The sequence below is a fragment of the Arachis ipaensis genome, chromosome B9 (assembly GCF_059453495.1).
Source record: "Arachis ipaensis isolate K30076 ecotype BB chromosome B9, ASM5945349v1, whole genome shotgun sequence".
Classification (NCBI taxonomy): domain Eukaryota; kingdom Viridiplantae; phylum Streptophyta; class Magnoliopsida; order Fabales; family Fabaceae; genus Arachis; species Arachis ipaensis.
The window spans coordinates 16947888-16955982 of NC_142444.1; the positions used below are offsets into that span (position 1 = coordinate 16947888).

At 38.3% G+C, this 8095-nt stretch overlaps 1 non-coding gene across 1 annotated transcript; it reads left to right on the forward strand.

Moving 5' to 3' along the window:
- Positions 1-3826: 3826 nt before the first annotated feature.
- Positions 3827-3934, forward strand: LOC148543879 (small nucleolar RNA R71). Its single transcript, XR_015900785.1, has one exon. It is a non-coding gene; the product is annotated as a small nucleolar RNA R71 (small nucleolar RNA).
- The last annotated feature ends 4161 nt before the right edge of the window (positions 3935-8095 follow it).

Here is an 8095-nt window from a genome sequence, read left to right on the forward strand (position 1 = left end):
ATAATTGGGTGAACCTTTTCAGATTGTGACTCAGCTTTGCTAAAGTCCCCAATTAGAGGTGTCCAGGGTTCTTAAGCACACTCTTCTTTTGCTTTGGACCTTGACTTTAACCGCTCAGTCTCAAGTTTTCACTTGACACCTACACGCCACAAGCACATGGTTAGGGACAGCTTGGTTTAGCCGCTTAGACCAAGATTTTATTCCTTTAGGTCCTCCTATCCACTGTTGCTCAAAGCCTTGGGATCCTTTTTATCTATCCTTGCCTTTTGGTTTTAAGGGTTACTGGCTTTTTGCTCTTGTCTCTTGGTTTTAAGAGCTTTTGGCTTTTTCTACTTGCTTTTTCTTTTTCTATTTTTTTTTCGCCTATATTTTTTCTGCAAGCTTTGTTCTTTGCTGCTTTTTCTTGCTTCAAGAATCATTTTTATGATTTTTCAGATTATCAAATAACATGTCTCCTTGTCATCATTCTTTCAAGAGCCAACATATTTAACATTCATAATCAACAACTTCAAAAGACATATGCACTGTTCAAGCATTCATTCAGAAAAAAAGAAGCATTGTCACCACATCAATATAATTAAACTAAGTTTAAGGATAAATTCGAAACTCATGTACTTCTTGTTCTTTTGAATTAAAATATTTTTCATTTAAGAGAGGTGATGGATTCATAGGACATTCATAACTTTAAGACAAAGTTACTAACTACTAATGATCATGTAATGAAGACATAAACACAGATAAGCACTTAACATAGAAAACGAAAAACAGAAGGAATAAGAACAAGGAATGAATCCACCTTAGTGATGGTGGCGTTTCCTTCTTGAGGAACCAATGATGTCCTTGAGCTCTTCTATGTCTCTTCCTTATCTTTGTTGCTCCTCCCTTATTGCTTTTTGATCTTCTCTTATTTCATGAAGGATGATGGAGTGCTCTTGATGTTCCACCCTTAGTTGTCCCATATTGGAACTCAATTCTCCTAGGGAGGTGTTGATTTGCTCCCAATAGTTTTGTGGAGGAAAATGCATTTGAGGCATCTCCGGGGTCTCATGGTGATGAGCTTGAAAGGGACCTCGGGGATTACTTTCTTCTTGGCCACAACATCATAGAAGTGGTCTTGATGGGCTTTGGAGATGAACCTTTCCATCTCCCATGACTCGGAGGTGGAAGCTTTTGTCTTCCCTTTTCCTTTTCTAGAGAATTCTCCGGTCTTAGGTGCCATCAATGGTAATGGAAAAACAAAAAGCTTATGCTTTTACCACACCAAACTTAGAATATTGCTTGCCCTCGAGCAAGAAAAGAAAGAATTAGATGAAGAAGAAGAAGAAAATATGGAGAAGAGGGGGGATGTGTGTTTCGGCCAAGAAGAGAAGAGAGGGTTGTGTTGTGTGAAAATGAGGAAGAATGGAAGGCTTTATATAGGGAAGGGAGGGGGGTTAAGGTTCGGCCATATGGGTGGGTTTGGGTGGGAAATTTATTTGAATTTTGAAGGTAGGTGGAGTTTATTGGGTAGGTTTATGGGGAAGAGTGGGTGGATGTGAGGATGATTGAGAAGAGAGAAGAGAGTGAGTGGAGGTAGTGGGGATCCTGTGGGGTCCACAGATCCTGAGATGATCCTGTGGGGTCCACAGATCCTGAGGTGTTCAAGGATTTACAACCTTGCACCAAATTAGGCATGTAAAATGCCCTTGCACACAACTCTGGGCGTTCAGCGCCAGGTTGGTGCCCATTTTGGGCGTTCAACACCCATTTGTTGCCCATTTCTGGCGTTGAATGCCAGAACCATACTTGTTCTGGGCGTTCAGCGCCAGCTTTTCTCCAGGGTGCCATTCTGGCGTTCAGCGCCCAGATGATGCCCATTTTGGGCGTTCAGCGCCCAGACACTGCCCATTTTGGGCGTTCAGCGCCAGAACCATGCTCTGTTCTGGCGTTGAACGCCAGACAGGTGCTTCCTCCAGGGTGTGATTTTTCTTTTGCTGTTTTTGATTCCGTTTCTAAATTTTTCGTTTATTTTGTGACTCCACATGATCATGAACCTAAGAAAACATGAAAAACAAAAACAAAATTAGATAAATAAACATTGGGTTGCCTCCCAACAAGCGCTTCTTTAATGTCAATAGCTTGACAGTGGGCTCTCATGGAGCCTCACAAATGTGCAGAGCTTTGTTGAGACCTCCCAACACCAAACTTAGAGTTTGGATATGGGGGTTTGACACCAAACTTAGAGTTTGGTTGTGGCCTCCCAACACCAAACTTAGAGTTTGACTGTGGGGGCTTTGTTTGACTCTGCTTTGAGAGAAGCTTTTTATGCTTCCTCTCCATGGATGCAGAGAGAGATCCTTGAGTTGTAAACACAAGGTTGTCCTTATTTACTTGAAGGATCAATTCTCCTCTGTCCACATCAATCACAGCTCTTGTTGTGGCCAGGAAAGGTCTTCCTAGGATGATGGATTCATCCTCTTCCTTTCCAGTATCCAGGACTATGAAATCAGCAGGGATGTAAAGGCCTTCAACCTTTACTAGCACGTCCTCTACTTGTCCATAAGCCTGTTTTCTTGAATTGTCTGTCATCTCTAATGAGATTTTAGCAGCTTGCACCCCATAGATTCCCAGTTTCTCTATTACAAAGAGGGGCATGAGGTTTATTCCTGAACCAAGGTCACAGAGCCTTAAAGATCATGGTGCCTATGGTACAAGGTATTATAAACTTTCCAGGATCTTGTCTCTTCTGAGGCAATGTCAGTTGATCCAGATCACTTAGTTCATTGGTGAACAAGGGAGGTTCATCTTCCCAAGTTTCAATACCAAATAATTTGGCATTCAGCTTCATGATTGCACCAAGGTACTTGGCAGCTTGCTCTTCGGTGACATCCTCATTCTCTTCAGAAGAGGAATACTCATCAGAGCTCATGAAGGGCATAAGGAGGTTCAATGGAATCTCTATGGTCTCTAGATGAGCCTCAGAGTCTTTTGGTTCCTCAGAGGGAAGCTCCTTATTGATCACTGGACGTCCCAGGAGGTCTTCCTCCTTGGGATTCATGTCCTCTCCTTCCCTTACAGGTTCGGCCATGGTGCTTATGTCAATGGCCTTGCACTCTCCTTTTGGATTCTCTTCTGTATTGCTTGGGAGAGTACTAGGAGGGATTTCAGTGATCCTTTTACTCAGCTGGCCCACTTGTGCTTCTAAATTTCTAATGGAAGACCTTGTTTCATTCATGAAACTTACAGTGACCTTGGATAGATCAGAGACTAAGTTTGCTAAGCTAGATGGATTCTGCTCAGAATTCTCTGTCTGTTGCTGAGTGGATGATGGAAAAGGCTTGCTATTGCTAAACCTGTTTCTTCCACCATTATTAAAGCCTTGTTAAGGCCTTTGATCCTTCCATGAGAGATTTGGATGATTTCTCCATGATGGGTTATAGGTGTTTCCATAAGGTTCACCTAAGTAATTCACCTCTGCTATTGTAGGGTTCTCAGGATCATAAGCTTCTTCCTTAGAAGATGCCTCTTGAGTACTGTTAGATGCAGCTTGCATTCCATTCAGACTCTGAGAAATCATATTGACTTGCTGAGTCAATATTTTGTTCTGAGCCAATATGACATTCAGAGTATCAATTTCAAGAACTCCCTTCTTCATAGGTGTCCCATTATTCACAGGATTCCTTTCAGAAGTGTACATGAACTGGTTATTAGCAACCATGTCAATGAGTTCTTGAGCTTCTGCAGGTGTTTTCTTTAGGTGAATGGATCCACCTGCAGAAGTATCCAATGACATCTTTGCCAATTCAGACAAACCATCATAGAAGATATCCAGGATGGTCCATTCTGAAAGCATGTCAGTAGGACATTTTTTGGTCAGTCCTTTGTATCTCTCCCAGGCTTCATAGAGGGATTCACCTTCTTTCTATCTGAAGGTCTGAACGTCCACTCTAAGTTTACTAAGCTTTTGAGGAGGAAAGAACTTGGCTAAGAAAGCCGTGACCAGCTTATCCCAAGAGTTCAGGCTATCTTTGGGTTGAGAGTCCAACCACACTCTAGCTCTGTCTCTTATAGCAAAAGGGAAAAGCATGAGCCTGTAGACTTCAGGATCTACTCCATTAGTCTTAACAGTATCACAGATCTGCAAGAATTCAGTTAAGAACTGAAAAGGATCTTCAGATGGAAGTCCATGAAACTTGCAGTTCTGCTGCATCAGAGAAACTAGCTGAGGTTTCAGCTCAAAGTTGTTTGCTCCAATGGCAGGAATGGAGATGCTCCTTCCATGTAAATTGGAATTAGGTGTAGTAAAGTCACCAAGCATTCTCCTTGCATTATTGTTGTTGGGTTCGGCTGCCATCTCCTTTACTTGTTCGAAATTTTCAATAAGGTTGTCTCTGGATTATTGTAATTTAGCTTCTCTTAGTTTCCTCTTCAGAGTCCTTTCAGGTTCTGGATCATCTTCAACAAGAATGCCTTTTTCTTTGTCCCTGCTCATAAGAAAGAGAAGAGAAAAAAAAAGAAGAGGAATCCTCTATGTCACAGTAAAGAGGTTCCTTATTGTTAGTAGAAGAAGAAAAGGAATAGGGGTGAAGAAGAATGAAGAATCCAAACACAAGGGTAAGGATAGGAGCAGTGATGTGAGATGAAGAGAAGTGTTAGTAGATGAATAAATAATTAGAAGGAGATGAGAGAGAAGAATTTTTGAAAATTATTTTTGAAAAAGGGTTAGTGATTTTCGAAAATAGTTTTTTTGAAAAAAGGTTAGTAATTTTCGAAAATTAAAATCAAAAATTAAAATAATTGATTAATTAAAAAGAGTTTTTGAAAAAGAGGGAGATATTTTCGAAAATTAGAGAGAGAGAGTTAGTTAGGTAGTTTTGAAAAAGATAAGAAACAAACAAAAATTTAGTTAGTTAGTTGAAACAAATTTTGAAAAGATAAGAAGTTAGGATGTTAGAAAAGATATTTTGAAATCAAATTTTTTTTTTTGAAAAAAAGATGAGATAAGAAGATATTTTTGAAAAGATATGATTGAAATTAATTTTGAAAAAGATTTGATTTTTAAAATCACAATTAATGACTTGATTCACAAGGAATCACAAGATATGATTCTAGAACTTAAAGTTTGAATCTTTCTTAACAAGTAAGTAACAAACTTGAAATTTTTGAATCAAAACATTAATTGATTATGTTATTTTCGAAAATTTGATATAAAAATAAGAAAAAGATTTTTGAGAAACATTTTTATAATTTTCGAAAATAACTAAGAAAAATGAAAAAGATTTGATTTTTGAAAAAGATTTTGAAAAAGATGAGATTTTTAAATTGAAAATTTAATTTGACTCATAAAAACAACTAGATTTTAAAATTTTTTGAAAAAGTCAAATCTAATTTTCGAAATTTATGAGAGAAAAAGGGAAAGTTTTTTTTTTATTTTTGAATTTTTAATGATGAGAGAGAGAAACATGGAAATGGTGCAATGCATGAGAATTTTAGATCAAAACATGTGATGCATGCAAGAATGCTATGAATGTCAAGATGAACACCAAGAACACTATGAAGATCATGATGAACATCAAGAACATATTTTTGAAAAATTTTTAATGCAAAGAAAACATGCAAGACACCAAACTTAGAAATCTTTAATGCTTAGGCACTAAGAATTCAAGAATGCATATGAAAAACACCATATAACACAAAACAAGAAAACATCAAGATCAAACAAGAAGACTTACCAAGAACAACTTGAAGATCATGAAGAACACTATGAATGCATGATTTTTTTGAAAAATGCAAGATGCACATGCAATTGACACCAAACTTATAACATGACTCAAGACTCAAACAAGAACACAAAAATATATTTTTTTTATGACTTTCTAATTTTTTTTGGATTTTTATTTTTTATTTTATATTTTTCGAAAATTATTTTGAAAAAGAAAAATAAGGATTCCAAAATTTTTAATATGAATTCCAGGAATATTTTTAGTCTAAAGCTCCAATCTGAGGGTAAGGCATGACTTAATAGCCAGCCAAGCTTTAGTATGTAACTCAGACATGACAAGCCTAACATGCCCTATTCAAAAGAATTAGACATGGTTTTACAGCCAGCTAGGCTTCAACATGCTTCATGAAACGCTAGAATTCATTCTTAAAAATTCTGAAGAAAATATATTTTTGAAAACATTTTTTTTTTTCGAAAACAGATGAGAAATTTTTGAAAGATTTTTGAAAAATTTTTGAAAATAAAACAAAAAGAAAATTACCTAATCTGAGCAACAAGATGAACCGTCAGTTGTCCAAACTCGAAAAATCCCCGGCAACGGCGCCAAAAACTTGGTGCGCAGAAATTGTGATTACACTTTGATTATGTAAAATTCATTGCTCTTTCTTTCCCTGGCAATGGCGCCAAAAACATGACGCCAATACCATGGTTCACAACTTCGCACAACTAACCAGCAAGTGCACTGGGTCGTCCAAGTAATACCTTACGTGAGTAAGGGTCGAATCCCACGGAGATTGTTGGTATGAAGCAAGCTATGGTCACCTTGTAAATCTCAGTCAGGCGGATATAAAATAGTAATGGGTTTTTCGAAAATAATACTAAAATAAGGATAGAAATACTTATGTAATTCATTGGTTAGAATTTCAGATAAGCGTGTAGAGATGCTTTCGTTCCTCTGAACCTCTACTTTCCTGCTATCTTCATCCAATCAATCTTACTCCTTTCTATGGCTAGCTTTATGTAAGGATGTCACCGGTGCCAATGGCTACTTTCGATCTCTCTCGGGAAAATGATCCAAATGCTCTATCACAGCACGACTAATCGTCTGGAGGCATCACCTTTGTCGTTGGTTGCATCCTATTCCTCCCTGTGAAAATGTTCCGATGCGCTGTCACTGCATGGCTAATCATCTGGAGGTTCTCGATCATACTGGAATAGGATTTACTATCCTTTTGCGTCTGTCACTACGCCTAGCACTCGCGAGTTTGAAGCTCGTCACAGTCATTCAATCCCAGAATCCTACTCGAAATACCACGGACAAGGTTTAGACTTTTCGGATTCTCATGAATGCCGCCATCAATCTAGCTTATACCACGAAGATTCCAATATCTCGGACTCGGTCCCCTGTATTAGTAATCTAAGAGATACTCGTTCAATCGAAGGTAGAACGGGAGTGGTTGTCAGGCATGCGTTCATAGGGAATGATGATGATTGTCACGTTCATCACATTCAGGTTGAAGTGCGAATGAATATCTTAGAAGTGGAACAAGTTGAATTGAATAGAAAACAGTAGTACTTTGCATTAATTCTTGAGGAACAGCAGAGCTTCACACCTTAATCTATGGAGTGTAGAAACTCTACCGTTAAAAATACATAAGTGAAAGGTCCAGGCATGGCCGAAAGGCCAGCCCCTCTGATCTAAGAACCAGGTGTCCAAAGATGTCTAATACAATAGTAAAAAGTCCTATTTATAATAAACTAGCCACTAGGGTTTACAGAAGTAAGTAATTGATGCATAAATCCACTTCTGGGGCCCACTTGGTGTGTGCTTGGGCTGAGCTTGAATGTTACACGTGCAGAGGCTCTTTCTGTGGAGTTGAACGCCAGGTTTTGATCCATTTCTGGCGTTCAACTCTGGTTTTTGATCCATTTCTAGCGCTGAACTCCAGAATTGGGCAGAGAGCTGGCGTTGAACGCCAGTTTGCGTCATCTAAACTTGGGCAAAGTATGGACTATTATATATTGCTAGAAATCCCTGGATGTCTACTTTCCAACGCAATTGGAAGCGCGCCATTTTGAGTTCTGTAGCTCCAGAAAATCCACTTTGAGTGCAGGGAGGTCAGAATCCAACAGCATCAGCAGTCCTTCTTCAACCTCTGAATCTGATTTTTGCTCAAGTCCCTCAATTTCAGCCAGAAAATACCTGAAATCACAGAAAAATACACAAACTCATAGTAAAGTCCAGAAATGTGAATTTAACATAAAAACTAATGAAAAAATCCCTAAAAGTAACTAGATTCTACTAAAAATATACTAAAAATAATGCAAAAAAGTGTATAAATTATCCGCTCATCAAACTTCAATGCTCCATGTTCCAACTATCAAGAACCACCA